Source organism: Haliotis rufescens, unplaced genomic scaffold, assembly GCF_023055435.1.
Source record: "Haliotis rufescens isolate VD_foot unplaced genomic scaffold, xgHalRufe1.0.p SCAF_1, whole genome shotgun sequence".
NCBI lineage: Eukaryota > Metazoa > Mollusca > Gastropoda > Lepetellida > Haliotidae > Haliotis > Haliotis rufescens.
Window position 1 is genome coordinate 8992433 of NW_025963779.1, and position 19785 is coordinate 9012217.

The 19785-nt window shown below is 38.3% G+C and overlaps 1 protein-coding gene across 2 annotated transcripts in view; it reads left to right on the forward strand.

Annotated features, from left to right (window-relative positions):
* The window catches only part of LOC124136673 (zwei Ig domain protein zig-8-like), a 187158-nt gene that overhangs the window by 15694 nt on the left and 151679 nt on the right, over positions 1-19785 (forward strand). The window contains exon 1 of one of the 2 annotated variants that reach the window (XM_048401808.1): positions 1488-1703. The exons of the other annotated variant lie outside the window; for it this stretch is intronic. The gene's annotated coding sequence lies outside the window, so the exon portion shown is untranslated. Of the gene's footprint in view, positions 1-1487; positions 1704-19785 lie in introns of those variants that run through there. 2 annotated transcript variants of the gene reach the window in all.

Here is a 19785-nt window from a genome sequence, read left to right on the forward strand (position 1 = left end):
ACATTCAACTGTAACCAGAGACCAACATTCAGCTGTAACCAGAGACCCAACATTCAGCTGTAACCAGAGACCCAACATTCAGCTGTAACCAGAGACCAATATTCAGCTGTAACCAGAGACCAACATTCAGCTGTAACCAGAAACCAACATTCAGCTGTAACCAGAGACCCAACATTCAGCTGTAACCAGAGACCAAGATTCAGCTGTAACCAGAGACCAAAATTCACCTATAACCAGAGACCAACATTCACCTATAACCATAGACCAACATTCAGCTATACTCAGAAACCAACATTCAGCCATCACCAGAGACCAACATTCAGTCATTGCTAGAGGAAACCAATATTCATTTATGACAAAAGGAGGCAGACAATCAGACTTGTGTGTGACAGCTTACCTTAGTTGTGTGGTTCAATGCCCACAACATTGATCAACACTGCATTATTCAATGCCCATAACATCAACACTGCATGGTTTGCCTGGTCCGTCACCTGGACAGACTTGAGATACTTTCCTATGTGGGACAACTTACCTCAGTGGCCTGGTTCAATGCCACAACATCAAGAGGGTTTGCCTAGTCCAGACCCAGTCACAAATCTTGCATGACATAACTTCGTCATAACCCTCATTTTCTGATATCACTATTGGTGTAACATGTGAGGAATAGTATTGTGTAATAAATCACACCCCCATGTCTTCTCAGTTCTTTCATGCACACAACCACGCAGTGATTATCGAACACCCACCAGATCAAGTTATTGTCAAGAACACATCCATCCAATCATCCAGATCCTGGCTACACTGATTAGCATATAAGCTGCCAATATCCTTTATCTAATAAGTATTTACATAATCACTGCACCAGTTATTGATGCAGGTGATGTGTAGTAATATTAATAAAGACAGATCGCCAAGAACGGGATCGTGTGTAGGAAGTGTGAAAGGTTCTAATTAGATTGACAGCGTTCTATTTCTCTTGCTTCACCGCCCTGTAATGTATATCTATCTATCTTGTCAATAACAGTGTTATGCTATTGATCTAATCCATGCCTGCCACTCAAACCTAGGAGTGATGGCAAGTGTTTTGGATTGCGCACGTGTGTGATACAAGCCTATATCTCCCTATGGTCTTATCTTTCAGGATGTGTTGCAAGGTGCTTGCTATAGACAGCAGGTATAGTAATATAGCTTGACATGTTCTGATTGTGATGAGGATGTCAAGCTTGAGTTGGACTGAAATTAATTTCCCCTGCAGGTCTAGATGTTCAGGTTGATATGATGCAGAATAAGATATATGCTCATGTATTATGCATACATAAATTTCATATTGATTAGTCACTTCTGTCTTATGTTTTAAGAGACAGGATTGGCATGAAATGAATATTAGAGCAAACCAGGTAAAGACCACCGTCATGTCAATATCACAATGTGCATGCTATCACCGTGATAGTCACACGTACACACTGTCGGTTGACTGAGTTATCTGGTGTTTGGTGGGACGTCAGACCCCGGGTTGAACACATTGGGGGATTTCACGCTGTTTCCTCCCATGCAGATGTTGGGAGATTAGAGACGGAGGTATACAGTTAGCTCACACCTGCGCGGGTTTGGAGAAATATCAAACCACTGCCGATCTCCTTGCTGTGTTAGTGATGAGTGACACAATTTGAACCCTCAATATCTTTTGAAAGTCTCCCATGCAGGTAAGATCATATTCACAGTTCAAAATTTTAATTTGCTGAAAGGAATTTATGTCTTCATTGTACATGCAGAGGTTCTTTTTCTTTGTGAGTGTGTCTTCTCAAATGTCATCCATTCAAAATCGTTCATGTATGAGAGAATGAACATAATGAATTGGAAACATTTTCCAACATCTACGTCAAAAGCAATTGTTTGGTGGACATGTAATACATATGTCTCATTGTGTGCACATTCTTTGTCAAGAATGCAGTGGAATTTCAAAGCATTCATTTAAGTATATGATAAAAGCTTGGTTTTTTAAAAAAGGCCACATTGAAAGCTTTAAGTTTCAAACATTCATACACATTGGAGACTTTGTCTCTTACAAGAAACTGGAATGTTGTGCCAGTATCAGGTATTACTAGCTTGAGTGAGTGAGTGAGTGAGGGAAGGAGGGAAGGAGGGAGGGAGCGAGAGCAGTTTGGTTAAACACTGATCTGAACAGTTTTTCAGTTATATCACACTATCAGATTAATCTGTGACGAATTGTGAGTTGTGTTTAATGCTGCTTTTAACAGTATTCCAGTTATATAATGGCATGTCATCTTAATGTGGGAGAAAAGCACCCACAATCATAGGTTTCTGCACTTTGGTACCGTCACTATCATAGGGCATGGTGCTGACAAACCAAGGATCAACATCAGGGTGGATCAGGGATTCAAACTGATGAACATAAGATCCTGACATGCCCAAGAGAAGCAACTCCTCCCCTTCCCGTATCTGGAGGAGGGTGATATTTCACAATTATTAATGATAAAATACTTCAGAGTTGTGGCACCATGCTGTGTTTGCTTCAATTACAGAATATATTTGGTTGTGTAATGTTGCAATGGATGGGATTGATTAATGCATAATAGCTCCAGTCAGCGTACACTGCAACACCTGTCCTTATGCTCTTTGTTCTTTGTTATGACAAACTCACATTGTAACTAAGCACTATGTGTGAAAATATGAACATAATGACTACTGTTGGTGGAAGATGTTTATATGTTTATCACTCAATCCTAAAATTTGCATAAATACATCATGCAGACTTGCACAGGGATCACTCTGTTTCATACATATATTCACATCCTCATTCTTCATTGTATGACAGACACTAACTGGGACTTCACTGCCTGTGATGAATTGATCTTTCTTAAACTGTGTCTTGGCAATATATGAACTGCATTTTGAATATCAAGAGACAGATTCATAACCTTAGCAATTCTGATGATTCTATTTTTAGGTGATAACCCTGGAGGTGTTTCCCATTTTTTTCCTCCATCTATCTGCATACAGGGATGTTTTTTTCCAATTAATTAATTTTTTCCTGTGTCAAATAGTACTTTGAGTATAAAGTATGCCAAGGATACCTTATCACCTCATCAGTACAGAAATAGGTAAAAAAATGAATAAATAGTCTAGTCACTTGTACAACAAATGTAATCTGCAACGGTTGTCATTTCCTCTGTCAACGATCCAAACCTTGATGTGTGTAAAGGTACACAGTCCTTCCACCTGTCTATTGTCCTTGACATTGTTTGAGTCTGTGATCCATGATTGAGGTACAAAGGTGACCTCATCCAGAACCAAGCTTCTCTTCCCACATATTACCCAGTGAACCTCGTCAGTACATATGTCAGGCAGGCGACCCTGCACAGAGTAAATGTCGAGTGCTTCTCAAGCAAGTGTAAAAACTTCCAGTGAATACAAATAACGTATGTTATGTCATAGAGGTTGAACTCCAGCACATCAACAAATGCCATTGTTTGTGTTTGTCTACTGGAGGGACTAATTAAGAAGACTGACTTTGAACACAGATCCTCCTTTTGTCAACAGACTTCATCCTTGGTTTGCGTTAGGATATTTGAAAAATATCTGAATTAATTTGTGCCCTTGAAAGTATTTTAAAGATGCACTTCTCATTCAAACAGGACCCGTGAAGATCCAGAATAGATTGTGTATTCAGCAATCAATGCTTGCCGTAAAAGGCGACTTTGCTTGTCGTAAGAGTTAACTAACGAGATTGGGTGGTCAGACTCACTGACTTGTTTGATGCATGTCATCGTATCCCATATGCATGGATCGATGCTCATGATGTCAATCACTGGATTGTCTTGTCCAGACTCAATTATTTACAGACCGCTGTCATATATCTGAAATATTGCTGAGTGCGGCGTTAAACAACAAACAAACAAACAAACATTCAAACAGATTGTTACAGCCCCAAAACAGCTGTTGAAGGGATGGTTGGTTGACTAGTGGTTGAATAAGTGTAGCTGTCATAAAATTACTGAGTCCTGTGATGGGATTCGAACTTTTGACTTTCTGGTTTGGACACCTTGTCCACATGACTAAATAGGTGAAGCCAGTCAGCAAGCTGACCAGGTGAGGATGAAACCATTCCATGCTACACAGGCATTGCCCGATTTTGTTATGTTTAGGTTGGATTATACACAATAGTACAATATGTGAAGCTCTTTCTTTGAATCCACTATGGAGAGCTGGAAAAATGCTAAACCACTATAAATCGCCGTCCACTATCATAGAATAGGAGTAAAGAGTGGGCAGCATTCATGTTTACTTAATCGCTCTGTTACTCAAACATTAACTGAGCTGGGCTGTTAAAATGACCTCACATCATGCTTTTGAGTTTGTTTTGTATTTATAATTTATTGCTATTGATTATCTGCAAATGCTTTAGTATTTTTCTCAGATCATGTTTCATAGAAGATTCCAGATAAATATTGAGGTGCATGAAAATGATTTTATATCCCTCAGTATTTCAGCACCACCGAACTGGTTTAGTCAACGTTGAGACAAAATGTGTTGCTTTCGATCAGTGCTCAAATCAAATGGTGATTCGAATCTGGTTGGTCAATATTTGTAGAAGATTTGTCTCGAGTGTTCTGTGATGTGCTTTACCTCTAGTACAAATTGAAGTTCCATTGTTTTATCATATGGTTTGATTTAGTGAAAAGAGCCATATTTGAGTTGCATTATGTTAGGTATCCTCTAGGTACCATATGATATAAGATATGAATTTTCTATGTCTAAGAATGTTTATCAGGCCTACCAAAGAAAACCAGCAGAGAGCAAAAACACTGTGGAATATGTACACACTTTAGATAGAAATAGCCACATAAATTACAAACAAAACACAATCCCAATAAAGTTTGCATCATAATGATAAGAACCGGGCACATTTTCAATAGAACCAATCACAGTAAATCACACACACGTTTTTTACGGTCTCCATTGAAAATGTGCTTGGAATAAAAAGCAGACAAGCATGGGGTACTGGGGAACTGAGACTTCTGTCCAAGAATTCTCACAGGGAGACAATCATGGGGTACTGGGGATCTTTCCTGTCCAGGAATACTCACAGGGAGTCAAACGTGGATATTGCAGACTTCGTTTGTCCATAGAAACCAGCGACATCACTGAGTTCAGTTACATGCCTGTGACAATATGAACTGAGGCTGTAGCATGAATACAAACTGCAGGCAACGATATTGTACATTCAGACTGTCATAGAGACTGACATGTTTTCCACCATAACATTCAGATCAATTTATGCATCACTGGACCTTCTCTGGGTGTAAGCTTCCTGTAAATGGAAATGTCTAAGCAGGATAGAGAGCTTAATACTGAACATACATTGGACAGGACTCCTGTGGCACTGCGTGTATCACATCAATAATATCTGTCAATATGATGCTTTATATATCGTACTTGAAGCCAAATGAGGGCTATGGAATCAGAAAAGGAGAGAGTTCTTTGCATTCCCCTCAATGTTCATCCATTGATCTTGCAGGAATCAGGTGTTCACATGTTAGATGCATCCAATGTGAGCATTTTAAGAAGAACCTATTTTAATCTCAGCTGATGGGATATGCTTGACTTCCTCCATTATTGTTTAATTATTAGATCGTTGACAGAATTTGAAGTAGCATTGTAGGAACAATTGATGGCTTCAATACATCATCACTTTAATGCTTCATTAAATTGACAAACTTTGCTTGAGTGATTTTGATTTTCATTTATTGCGGTTATTCTGCAAATAGGGGTTGAGGCCATGGCCTTGGTTGAATTGATGATCAAGTCTCTCGGACATGAAAAGAAACAGAATCCACAAAATAGAAGCAACAAAGGCATAGTGAGACAAATCTTATAAATGCACAACTCCATCATTGAATGAACACATTGTTTGGGGCAATAAAAATTATGCCTCATTGTGCTTGTTTATATCTTGTGTGTTGAGGCTTGGGAATAAATATAAAGCAACAAAACCTAAGTTATTTCATTAATATAATTCACTTCATTTCATAGAGCAATATCAAAACACTCCTTGAGGAGGCATCAGGTGAATATCCTAATGGATATCATAGATCTAGTGCAGGAAAAAAGGACTTCAACAATTTGTCTGTTTGATGTTATAAATATATTGGCTTTTAGCCACATTATTGCTAAATCCTTTACACATTATTGCAAAATCTGTTTATCATACTTTTATCTAAGTCTTATCTGTACTTTATGTATCCCACTGCTGAAAATGTCAACGGGATAAAAATTGAATTTTCTTATGCAGGGTGTGATTATTATAGATATGTGTAAGCTTACGTCTAGACTTGGACATTTTTATAGAGTTTATGATTAATAAGTACATGTAATCGTTATGGATTTATAACATAGGTTTAATGAAAAATGGGGTCTCAAAATGTTAACAGGTTATATATCATAGAAAATCTACTTGATTTATGGGCCAGCCATTACAGAGTTCAATGGGTTTATGCTGGCTTTCAGATATATTGGATTTGCTGTGAGGAACATTATGCTCGAGTGCATGTCAATGTGTTGAAAAGATTATAAATATTTAACATCTAAAGTTGAAGTGGTCATCCAGTATTGACTGTTTTTAAAGATTACCAGCAGTTAATCTACAGTAACATTTGAAATATTCTTTGTACAAATCGGTGATTTTGTACTTGCTATTTATTATAAGAAATCTTTTATATCTATTTTTTAAAAGTTAATGCAGTTTTATGCTATTGTAATCATTATTACTGTGCCTTTCTGTCAACCAGATGTTTCTTATTTAGTCTGAAGCTGTCAAAACTAGTGATTGAATAGATTGAATAGAAACATGATGTCAGGGTGATAATACACTAAATCAGCAAGGATCCACCAAGAGTGAGTGAGTGAGTGAGTGAGTGAGTGAGTTCAGATTTATAGTCACATCGGCAGTATTTCATCCATATCGTGACTCCACCTAAGACTAATAGAACAGAGATATAATACCCTGGATGATCGGGAATGTGTTTGGGAAGGTTTGACACCAAATCATTCAGGTTACATCAAGAGCTGGTGCAGCTTCCCAAAGGGTCATCATTCATTGGACGAACAAGAAGATGCTGGCATTGTGACCATCTGATCCACATTTTTGCTGACATTGATGACAAAAATGCAGTATTGACAATCAGCTTCTCACATTATCTGCATTTTCTCAGAATTTAGTAAAAAAAAACAAAATTTAGCTTTTGACCATTACAAACTTCTACAACAACTCTCATCAGTCTCAGGGGTCAAATGTTTGGTAGACCTATATAACATGCTGACTTCATTGATTTATTCAGTCATACTTTGTACCTTATAATAGGTTGATATTGATAACACATGCGTTTCCATCTATGCAGTAGTCCTGGTGTGAAATATGTAACCTTCAACATGCACATCCATTTACAGAGAGTTAAAATGTCAATGGCATTGAAATAAACACACTCCACCTGTTTTCAACATTAAGGTGGGTGGGAGAAACTATTTCTCTCCAGCACAATTCCATCACAAACGTCTCAGTTGATTTCATATCTTGTAATTTTTGTTTGTTGCTGTTTCTGGCATGGAGATTCCAGTAGGTTTAGAGAGTAAACAGTCTTGTGTATTTCCAGTGCAACTCTCAGGTGTGTGTAACCATATCAACACTATCAGCATGTCAGACAGCATGTGCAGTCATTGATAGTATTGCTACTAGCAGAACCGTGATATCTGCAAGTAATGTGATTACTGTATTTGGCAGAGATCGGTTTGAGTTCTGGCCCTGAGGTGGCAACATGATGCTCAGAGTTGAAACAGAAGGACACACACTCAGTCCATTGACAAGATACATCTTATTGTTAAGTTATACTCATTGATAACCTCAAGTTGTAAGAGGTCACAAAGGATCTTCATGTTTTGTGCCCATCTCTGAGGCCAAGCACTTTTCTGGAAACACTGTTTGCTCCCAGTGTTGGGCCATCAATGAGTGAGTGAGTGTATATGGTTTTACACTACATTGTACCCATGTGGGGAATCGGACCCAGGTCTTCGGTATGACGGGCCAACGCTTTAACCACTAAGCTACCCCACCATCCCTGGGTCATTAATATAGAAACGGCTGGTTTTCAGACAATGAGTTTGAAAACTTGTTGTTGGCATGCAGAAATGATTGTTTTAGTTTGCCAAGTCCAGCTATAGGGTCAGAATGTCATACTTTTTCATGTCAAAGAGCAGAAATAAGACACATGCAGGAATATTTCGACATGAAACAAATGCCATGATAGGAAGTATGTTGACAGTTTCTGATTAAATATAGCTTTGATGATGATAATAATAATAATAATTAATAAATAAATAAAATTATGCATTCAGACAGTCATCCACAAAAAACATTGTGGAACAATGTTTTAAGACGAGACATTCAGGTTTTATCCGGCTGCACATTTTCTTATTATGTAAGGAAGGAAACATAAAATCAAAATGGGGCCTAACTGTAGTCATTGATAAATACACACTTGGAAATGTTCATTTACCCTGGTCACTAACACACTGCATATTGTACTTGGATGTAAACATATATATATGTGACAACCCTTGAGGGATGAGTGAGTGTTGCAGATACACTAGCTCATTAAACAGGAAGGTTCTCACAAGAGAATTATCAGTGTAAGGAGATCAAATTCCATTATTTATTTAAGCTTATGACTGTTGGCTATTCTAGACCTGAGAACCTATGCAAATGCACTTTCACATGTGTTTTGCCATTGTATAAAATATGCCATATTTTATGATAGTGATAATACTGAATCTCTGATCAAAGTGTCTTTATACATAAAAACATCAATGACAGAGAATAATTTGTTCCTATTTTTGGCTGAAATAAGTCCAAAAGGTGGTAAAAGTATGAAGAAATGACACCAGGTGTTCACAAACGAGCAAGTCATCTAACTGTAGCACCTGCCAGTCACACAATTTGCTAAAATAGTAAGTGTTTGTATGCTGGTCAGCGCCCCACCCAGCAATAATTCTGCTTATTACCACAGGGGCCTCTAGACATCCAGGTCTTGACACAACTCAACTTGGGACAAAAGTACATCATTCATGTATGTAAAATACATTTAAAATGATATCTGTGCCTTACAAATGCTTATGTTTATTTCAAAGTTCACTTCCACTTCCTAGACCTTTGTAAATGAAAGTGACAAAACCTTTTCCACATTCATTAAAAATGTCCATTGTACGATTCCTGCAACTGGTGTATCACAAGCATGTGTTTATGATTCACTATAAGCAATATGCCTCTTCCATGCCACTGTCTCTGTGAGGTAATATGTTCAGCACACATCATCTTCAGCTACATCATGTTTTATTGCTCCCCTAGAGATATATTAGAGATGAGATTTGCCAGTTTGCCCTCAGCTAATACATTTAAATAAGCACAAAAACCAGTGTGCAGTGAAATGCCTTCACAGTACAAGATCATGGAGATAAAGCGTTTTCTTCACACAGGTGTAAGTGGATGAAACGGAAACATTTTGATAACTATCTGGTATGCACTCTTAACAAAAGGAAAGAGGTTATGCTCTTTTTGACAGTAAATTATATTTTCAAGACGAGATCTGCACCGTTACTGAAAGGTAAGCCTTGCTGTTCTAGTTTTGTGAGGGTTGGTTTGGCTCAAGTTTGGCTTAGCCAATTTAGGACTTTTTTTTATTAAGTTGAGTGTTAAGCCTTGTTTCTATATCTGCAAAAACATCTGGATGTGCGCCATTTCAAACAAATAATATTTATGACTTGAATACAGTTTGCGCTGCATTTTATGAAGTTTCTTTTCTTTTTTAAGTAAATAAATGTTCCCCCATTCCATGCTGGTGGAGTAAACTCATTTCAACAGATGTACATAGGATACTGACAAACAAAGTTTATAAATAAACTGCTTGTTATTCATAGAACCTGATGTCCTAGTATGATTAAATGAAATGTGAAGTGCATCACCAATTATTTATCTTATCTATAATAGCAAATGAACTATGATATGAATAATGTTTGATGTGATAGAGCTGACACGATTGTGTTCATCAGTAGAGCTCTACAGTAAATCATGCATGTTCTCAAAACATAATTTATTTATAGAAGAAGAAGAATATTTATTGTACATAAATGACTGATCATATTCTATCATGCATTATTGATCATTTTTGAGAAACAATTGTTGCACAGTTTCTCATCCTAATTCCTTCATAGCTTCCTTGTTGTGAACTTTTTACCTTAAAAGCACCTCTAATGGTTCTTAGTAAGCATGGTTGGTTGGTTGGTTGGTTGGTTGTTTAACGCTGCACTCAGCAATATTCCAGCTATATGACGGCGGTCTGTAAATAATCGAGTCTGGACCAGACAATCCAGTGATTAATATCATGAACATAGATCCACGCAATTGGGATCGATGACATGTATCAACCAAGTCAGCAAGCCTGACCACCCGATCCCGTTAGTCGCCTTTTACGACAAGCATAGTCGCCTTTTACGGCAAGTATGGGTTGCTGAAGACCTATTCTACCCCGGAGTCTTCACGGGTCTAGTCAGTATGAGGTTGGGTGGGTCTAAGGTGCCACAGCATTCCTCAGACCCCCATGAAGCTGACTCTCTGAAATAGCTGAAATTCTGTTCAAAAGGGCATTAACCCCAACTCACCCAAATATTAAAGGCTTTTGTCCAATGAGATATGCTTATTTGATAATATGGGGCATAATAATAGCTTTATAAATTCATTGTCGGTAATATCACTTACAACCCCTCATATACAGTTGTAAATAAAAAACCTTGCCATATCATTTGTACTGTCAACAGTAAAAGGATGAAATATCTCTTCATCTTGCATTTTCAACTCTTGCAGAAACTCTGATATTTGTCGATATCCATACAGGAAGAGTTTGAAGAAAACATGGCCTAAACAAGATTACACATGCAATTCCTGTCAGAGGATAAACCTTAGTAATAGATGATGAAAGCAAAATATAATTCCTTGCTACCTTATCTTTATATCTTTCAGTACAAACAGGAAAACTATGTTCCATCTCTTGTAAAAGGATAAGAAGTCCCTTATCTGTGGCATGTCTGCGATGGTTCCAGCAGCTTTTCTCCTTTCTAATTTGCCATAATCCATTGGTGACTTTACAACGAGAATGCCAATCTAGCAGATGATGTGTTTCGGCTGTATGGCATTCTGGGAGATAACGAGGCCAAAAACAAACTTTTGTAGCAGATCGAGAAAAACATTCATTATCAGATGGGAACGTGATCAGACGAGTGGTGGAGAATTCAGCCGTGAAATTCCACTGATCACCTCCCTATCAGAAAGATTGGTCCTGATGTTGAGGGATAGGACTTTGATGCCTAGCCACTCGGGTATAAGACCCAGCCCCAAACATTCCAAGCAACCATTCTATTGGATGGTTTTATAGCTGAAGAAGTTTTTACAGTTCCTTTGGGCAAAACCTTTTGACAAGCTGTAGATTTTAGGGTCGTGGAAAAAGTGTTTTTAATGACCCTCTGGGTATAACACTTGTCTTTGATTCTGAGCAATTCGCAGGAATCAAGGTCATACACGGCTATTGGGATTTGATTATAGTAGGTGTTGTATTTCAACTGTTTTTGCTCATTGTATTGGTATCTCACAAATCATTTACTGTTATATTTTGAGATTTTTTTACCATTATTTGAATATAACACTTGCCTTTCATTCTGGTTGGGAATATGATACAAGTAGTTACAAATTGGTTATTTATGGTATTGTTTTTCTTGTTTTTTTGATGATCATTGTTGTATATGGTCAGCCAGTAGTATTACTTCTTTGCAAATAATTTTATGTAGATATGTTTTGGAAAGTAGTACACTCTGCATTCTTTGCCTCTGTATGGAATTCTCAAGGTCATATATCGTTACAGGACTGTTTATATGGAGAATCATGTTTCATCATGTACAGCCTATTATTTCAAAGGGAAAAGGCTATCTTTGCTGTGCCATCAGTTAGGAAGGAGATGTTTGTTTTCAGAGCAGATGTTGATGAATCAGATGTGTATGTCTGGTTCTTTATCATCCAACATGGCCTCAGGGAATCAATGAACTGGTTCTGAGAAAATTATATCTTTGGGGAGCATCAGATGTAATATCTTAAGTGCAAGGAATACTTACAAGATCAACAGTACATGATCTGTGAGGTGGCCCTGTGGTTACAGCAGTCTCCCATCACAGAGGCGTTCCACATCCATTGCAACCATTGATGCAATTGTGAATCATGTCTGTAATTTACCTGAGTCATGATGTATCTTCACTGTTGCTGCAGTGGTGTAAAATCCGTTTTCCACTTTGGATTTGAAGACTGACCATATTACATAACAACTGCTATGACGATTGAAGTTTATTGTAACCAATCCATTATTACCATCCTGCATATCTCCATTGTCATGCCAACCATCTTATTACCTTCCTACATATCTCCATTGTCATGCCAACTATCTTATTACCTTCCTACATATCTCCATTGTCATGCCAACCATCTTATTACCTTCCTACATATCTCCATTCTCATGCCAACCATCTTATTATCTACCTACATATCTCCATTCTCATGCCAACCATCTTATTACCTACCTACATATCTCCATTGTCATGCCAACCATCTTATTACCTACCTACGTATCTCCATTGTAATGCCAACCATCTTATTACCTACCTACATATCTCCATTGTCATGCCAACCATCTTATTACCTACCTACGTATCTCCATTGTCATGCCAACCATCTTATTACCTACCTACGTATCTCAATTGTAATGCCAACCATCTTATTACCTTCCTACGTATCTCCATTGTAATGCCAACCATCTTGTTACCATTCTATGTATCTCCATTGTAATGCCAACCTCACTTATTACCTTCCTACGTATCTCCATTGTCATGCCAACCATCTTATTACCTTCCTATGTATCTCCATTGTAATGCCAACCTCACTTATTTCCTACCTATGTATCTCAATTGTAATGCCAACCATCTTATTACCTTCCTATATATCTCCATTGTAATGCCAACCTCACTTATTACCTTCCTACGTATCTCAATTGTAATGCCAACCATCTTATTACCTTCCTACGTATCTCCATTGTAATGCCAACCATCTTATTACCATTCTTTGTATCTCCATTGTAATGCCAACTATCTTATTACCTACCTACGTATCTCCATTGTAATGCCAACCTCACTTATTACCTACCTACGTATCTCCATTGTAATGCCAACCTCACTTATTACCTACCTACGTATCTCCATTGTAATGCCAACCTCACTTATTATCTACCTACGTATCTCCATTGTAATGCCAACATCACTTATTACCTACCTACGAATCTCCATTGTAATGTCAACATCACTTAAGTTATTATCATCTTTTGACTACTTTTGATTTTCAAAAGCAAAGGGTGAATTGGTTCAGAAATAGAATAAGGAATATTGCCATGTCTTTCAGGTTAAAAACATTGGCACGTTCTCTCCTATACACATGGTTAAACCATTGAGAACCAACCACAACCTCATATTTGCACTGATCCTCATTAACTTCTCACTATGTGTTCTGGTTGCAAGTGTACAGGTAGTACTTGCCTTACAACAACATGCATGTTCAGTTACATTTTAATGATATCTACCACACAACAATACATACTGGTGATATATACTATGACATCAACATTGTATAAGTCGCCACTATTGTTTTCATTATTCTGTATTTGCACTTAAGACGCTTTAAGAAAACATGTAAATAAGTAGAATCACTGATGGGTCCATATTAGTTTCTCACAACATGCTCTGGGAGACTTGTAAGACATGCATGGATACACAGCCTTTACACAACAACATAAGATTAGTTGTCAGCAAATTCTATATGAGGAATAAGGACAAACACGCACAATGGCCATTTAGAGTACAGTGACCTTTGTATCGTGATTAGATTAATAAGTACAAAAATATTGTCTTTGGTTTTTCTCTGCCATGACCTGAACTGTGTGACCTACTGAAACTCTAATGTATTGTTTCAGTTGAATGTGTTTTATCGTCTTAAAACAAGCAGCAGTAAACTGTCAAAACACAGCTGTGAATGGTTAAAAATGAATCGATAACAATAGCACCTGAAAACACAATAGTGGTTTTTTTTAAAACAATTACATTTTCTTCAATTCTTTTTTAAAGTTACACTTTTCCTTGAGACTAGGTTTAATATCTTCCTTTACATATTTATTTGTAAAATGGAGCAACAAAGGTAGTGTAATTCCTTTGCCCAAATAGATCCATTCATATTATTTTACTGCTATTTTGCCATTTATGCCTAATGGAATCTGTTTTAGTGAATAATCAATACTAGTTATTCTCTGGTGTTATTTATATTTATTTTATATTTATTCATTATTTACATGGCTAGCACATAGAATTGACAAACAAAACTAGCTACAACTGACATTTCAGTTCGATGTTTAGCATACAAAAACTACTTTTTTTAAAGCTTAAAACTATATAGATTTCATTTTTTTAAAGAACAACCAAATTATAAAAACTAGGGTTGGAACAATACACAAACTGTGCAATCCTATCATGAAACCTTATTCATGATCTGATGCATATCACGATACTTGTATGTGCTCTTATCTGTGGTGCATAAGCCATCTTTTTCATAAACAGGATGGCCAAATACCTGGCACACTGATTATTTACAGTTGGGAGTGTCAAGTATGGCTCAATGGATGAAAATATTTATGTTTTCACTAATGATTTTCACTACTAATTAGTGTTTGGTGCAGCAGTTATGAAAGCAAACCTTTTAGGTATGAATCAATATTTGTTACTTTGTGTGCTACTGTAATCTATACTTGTATCATTAAGTAAAATATCGCGATCCACCGATGCATCAGTGTATCTTCAGACCACTAGTGAAAACATACCGGTAATAAAAGACAACGATATGCTGAGGAAACAGCCATCATCGATCCATCTTTCCCACAGACTGAAGATACTTGGCTTCACTTTATTTAATTGCATTAGTCTGTTACATTGATATACAGTGGCTAGCTCTACATATGTATAATGTCTGTCCATCGAAGACAGCAGTTTCCTTTCAGTAAGATATTTGTATGCAGGTTAAACTGTATACTCTGAGTGACCTTCAAACAGACAGTACAGATCTAGAAAGCAACTACCTCTATAGCTGCTCCCTACATCCAGTTTGATAAAGATTGATTATTAAAAATACTGCATTAAATATTCATTTTATCATAATCCTATCAAATTAATTCAATACCTGCAATGGTAGCCCAATAAATCGTTGAGGTTATGAACTAACTGAAATAGGACAATTTCCGGACCGTTTGACGAGTTCCTTAACATGTCGCTTGTACTGTGTTTGTGTGGAATCTACTCACTGGCATACACAGCAAGAATAACAGCAGGGGAAAATGGTATTGACAAATGCAACAGAATATGTGTGCGTCTCTATAAAACAACAGACCTTGTGTGTCCTATGTCGACACTAATGGTTGAGAAGAGCTGAGTAAAGGAAGGGTTTGCATTTCCATGAACTATCAGTGTAATTATAGTGTTTACTGTTCCTCGGACAGTGGCATGAACATGTGCAGTGTGTTTGCTTTCATGGAACCAAAGAACGGACAGCCATGCAAGACCCCAGATTATTATTTTTGCTAATTGAAATTAGTTGGTGTTATTGCTATGCTCATTGATGCAGTGGATCCTTATTATGGCTTGGGCACTTAGATATCATCAGCAATGTCCGTTGCAGCAGCAGCAGCAGCAGCAGCAGCAGCAGCAGCAGCAACAACATGCACACATACTGGAACAAAAGTAATAAATCTTTATATGTTGTTATATGAGCATTAACTGAACAAAACAAATTCTTGAAAAAATAGAGACAGAGTGTAACGGATATGCCATTGCTACATATGATCTGAAGAACAGTTTGAGAATGAATTATTGAATTATTTAAATGCTGCTAGATGTAAGAAATGATGATTTGCCATGCAGCATTTAGATAGCAGGATTAAATCAATGAATGCAGTTTCTTTAGAAGGCAGATTTAGCAATGCACATACGCTATTTCTAAAAATACATGATAGGGTATGGAGAGAGTCTTTATTAAAGATGAAGTATATTCTAAACTCATCTTACAGCAATAACAACAAAAACTGACACACATTGCCCTGTCCTACACCGCCTAATCCTGTACCATCCTGTCTCACCCGGTACAAGCCTGTCCTAAACCACCTCACTCTGAACCAACCTGTCTCACCCAGTACAAGCCTGTCCTACACTGCCTCACCCTGTACAACCTGTCTCACCCAGTACAAGGCTGTCTTACAGCGCCTCACCCTGTACCAATCTGTCTCACCCGGTACAAGCCTGTCTTATAATGCCTCACCCTGTACAAGCCTGTCTCACCCAGTACAAGCCTTTCTTATAGTGCCTCACCCTGTACAAGCCAGTCTCACCCGGTACAAGCCTGTCTTATAATGCCTCACCCTGTACAAGCCTGTCTCACCCGGTACAAGCCTGTCTTATAATGCCTCACCCTGTAAAAGCCAGTCTCACCCTGTACAAGCCTGTCTCACCCGGTACAAGCCTGTCTTATAATGCCTCACCCTGTACAAGCCAGTCTCACCCGGTACAAGCCTGTCTTGTAATGCCTCACCCTGTACAAGCTTGTCTCACCCAGTACAAGCCTTTCTTATAATGCCTCACCCTGTACAAGCCAGTCTCACCCGGTACAAGCCTGTCTTATAATGCCTCACCCTGTACAAGCCTGTCTCACCCGGTACAAGCCTGTCTTATAATGCCTCACCCTGTACAAGCCAGTCTCACCCTGTACAAGCCTGTCTCAACCAGTACAAGCCTGTCCTAAACCACTTCACTCTGAACCAACCTGTCTCACCCAGTACAAGGCTGTCCTACACTGCCTCACCCTGTACCAACCTGTCTCACCAAGTACAAGCCTGTCTTATAATGCCTCACCCTGTACAAGCCAGTCTCACCCGGTACAAGCCTGTCTTATAATGCCTCACCCTGTACAAGCCTGTCCTAAACCACCTCACTCTGAACCAACCTGTCTCACCCAGTTCAAGCCTGTCCTACACTGCCTCACCCTGTACCAACCTGTCTCACCCAGTACAAGCCTGTCTTATAATGCCTCACCCTGTACAAGCCAGTCTCACCCTGTACAAGCCTGTCTTATAATGCCTCACCCTGTACAAGCCAGTCTCACCCTGTACAAGCCTGTCTTATAATGCCTCACCCTGTACAAGCCTGTCTCACCCTGTACAAGCCTTTCTTATAATGCCTCATGCTGTACCAACCTATCTCACCCTGTACAAGGCTGTCTTATAACGCCTCACCCTGTACATGTCTGTCTCCTGACACCTCACCCTGTCTCACCCTTTGCAAGGCTGTATTATAACGCCTCACCCGGTAACAACCTGTCTCACCCTGTACATGTCTGTCTCCTGACACCTCACCCTGTCTCACCCTTTGCAAGGCTGTATTATAACGCCTCACCCGGTAACAACCTGTCTCACCCTGTACATGTCTGTCTCCTGACACCTCACCCTGTCTCACCCTTTGCAAGGCTGTATTATAACGCCTCACCCTGTACCAACCTGTCTCACCCTGTACATGCCTGTCTCCTAATGCCTCACCCTGTCTCACCCTTTGCAAGGCTGTATTATAACGCCTCACCCTGTACCAACCTGTCTCACCCAGTATACAAGCCTGTCTCACCTGGTTCCACCTGGTAGATAGTTAAAATCAAAGTTTATCATTGAACATATTGTCACAAACAAATTACTACCTATAGTTTGAGATGCAGTGACAAGACTTGATTGTCAGGCTTTACCTAAATAAATATTCATCCCTGTTTAACTGACAATTTTAGGCATGCTGGTGGTTATAGCAGAAGAATAGTTTCATTTGTATGATTATAATTTCACTGTTACTTGACAATTTCTGTCAGATTCGTTGAACTACAGTTCCCCGTAGTGACTATTATCCCCCGATGAGTCCCATTACAGACAGGTCACATTCAAACCCACATTCAGAATGCCTAGTGGTTGATTCCATCATACTCCAATGGGTATCATTGATCTCGTGGAACAGTTTGAGCTGTTCAATTCCTTTTGATTTGTAAATCAAACCCTTTCAATCCGTCATTTTCATTTCAAGGAAAACCGGTGGGTAATAATTATTATATGACTACATGAAGTTACTGATCATTAGTGTAATGTAAGGACATGACCATTTTGCAGGAGTTTCCGGTTTTGTAGAAGAATAAAATCGGCATCGCATGTGGGAGATAGGAACTATCAAACCATGAATGAAGTTTAGATTAATTTTGACATGGATTATTGATTATCTTCACTTTAAAAAAATTAATTTTGTGGGATGAGACTTTCTGAAATGGTATCATTACTGATGGGATTTGAGCTAATGAAGTGCAATTAACCTCCTTTCTGTCTTTTGACTTGTATTTTCTGTGAGCAGGTAAAAGTTAAAGGCACTGCTACTATCAAAATGAAAAGACACAGCAGATCCATATTTTGTCAAGTGTTCACCTATGAGGATCATTTGAAATACACCTGTATCGAAATAACCTGTATGCATGTACTGTTTCATGGTGGCCTCTGCCTTCAGTTAGGAGAAATACTTGATATCTGTGTGCAGTGAGACCTCATCACCTATGCAGCTAAAAATCTGGAGTGAGTGAGTGAGTGTGTATGGTTTTACGCCGCTTTTAGCAATATTCCAGTAATATCATGGCAAGCAACACAACAAATAGGCTTCACACATTGTACCAATGTGGGCAATCAACCCCGGATCTTTGGCATGACCACTTTAACCACTCCACTAACCCACCGGCTCTTTAAATATCTTGAACATATATCAAGCTCTAGTATAACATGTTGTGCCAGAGATCTGAACCGTCCTTGAAGGTCCCAGTTTTACACATTATATTTAAGATCTGAACCATCCATGAAGGTCGCAGTTTTACAAATTATATTGAAGATCTGAACCGTTCTTGAAGGTCGCAGTTTTACACATTATATTGAAGATCTGAACCATCCATGAAGGTCGCAGTTTTACAAATTATATTGAAGATCTGAACCGTTCTTGAAGGTCGCAGTTTTACACATTATATTGAAGATCTGAACCGTCTTTGAAGGTCGCAGTTTTACGCATTATTTTGAAAATCTGAACCGTCCATGAAGGTTACAGTTTTACACATTATATTGAAGATCTGAACTATCCATGGAGGTCGCAGTTTTACACATTATATTAAAGATCTGAACCGCCCATGAAGGTCACAGTTTTACACATTTCACTCACTCAAAATAGCCACTGAATGATGGTAATATGTCTATGAGGTGACACATGTGTTCATCTATACGTATGAACCACTAAGCCGTCAGATTGATCTGAATATGTTAACCTGGTTTGCTGAAAAATATTCCTTGCATTTACCTAATATGCATCTTATTTTGTGTCTTGAACCTCTAGGCCTGATTAATTGACCTGTTTGAATAGATTCACGTCTGAACAACCTAAGTTTGACCTTCTGTTTTGAGCTTGGGTTAACTGGCAGGTCTGAAACCACAAGAAACTTGTGTTAACTGGAAGGTCAGAACCAGAACCACAAGGAGCTTGTGT